This window comes from Otolemur garnettii, unplaced genomic scaffold (assembly GCF_000181295.1).
Source record: "Otolemur garnettii isolate 467f Iridium unplaced genomic scaffold, OtoGar3 scaffold00019, whole genome shotgun sequence".
Taxonomy (NCBI): domain Eukaryota; kingdom Metazoa; phylum Chordata; class Mammalia; order Primates; family Galagidae; genus Otolemur; species Otolemur garnettii.
Genome location: NW_003852414.1, coordinates 1,867,926 through 1,868,723, shown reverse-complemented (window position 1 = coordinate 1,868,723; position 798 = coordinate 1,867,926). Strand labels below are relative to the sequence as shown.

General features: G+C 42.5%; 1 non-coding gene across 1 annotated transcript; it reads left to right on the top strand.

The window, feature by feature from the left end:
• The first annotated feature begins 471 nt into the window (after positions 1–471).
• On the top strand, positions 472–545 carry TRNAI-AAU. The gene has a single exon. It is a non-coding gene; the product is annotated as a tRNA-Ile (tRNA).
• Positions 546–798: the final 253 nt, after the last annotated feature.

The following is a 798-nucleotide window of genomic DNA, read 5'->3' as shown; positions in this document are numbered from 1 at the left end:
GGTCGCTTGCTGTGAGCTGTGACGCCAGAGCACACTACCCGGGGTGACAAGTGAAACTCTGTCTCAAATAAAAAATAAATAAATAAATAAAACCACAATGCGGTATCACTACCTAGCTTTCAGAATGGCTACAGTAAAAAAAGATTAGTGATAACACCAAGTGTTGGTGAGAATGCAGAGAGAAATTTGATGGGGATAAAAAAAATCATTCAGTTCCTCTACAGTTTAGTAATTTCTTTAAAAAGTAAACATGCAACTATCACACAGTCTAACATTTGCACTCCTGGGCATTTATCTCAGAGAAGTGAAAACTTGCATCCATACAAAAAACCGCACACACACAAATGTTCGCTGCCACTTTATTTGTAATAGCCCCAAACAGGAAACATCGCAGACGTCCTTCAATGGTTAAACTACGTACGACGCTAAACTATAGCAAGTTAAGGCTGAAAAAGAGCGGCGCCGCCAGCTGGCCGGTTAGCTCAGTTGGTTAGAGCGTGGTGCTAATAACGCCAAGGTCGCGGGTTCGATCCCCGTACGGGCCAGACGTTTAGCGTTTTGCACAGCGCTTCGTCTCAAAAACAGAAAAACCAAAACCGAAACCGGGAGGGGAAGTAAAGAAGGAGGGGCGAGCTCTCATGGGGCAGAGGAAGAAAGCGGGAAGGAAGGAATGAAAGATTTATTTCTGTGAGCTTTAATTTCTTGGGGGTAAAAGTGTACTTCCTTTGCAGGCAGATAGTGTTTAATACTGGTAGAAATCATGAGTATGTAAATCATGAATATGAATTATCCAATGAT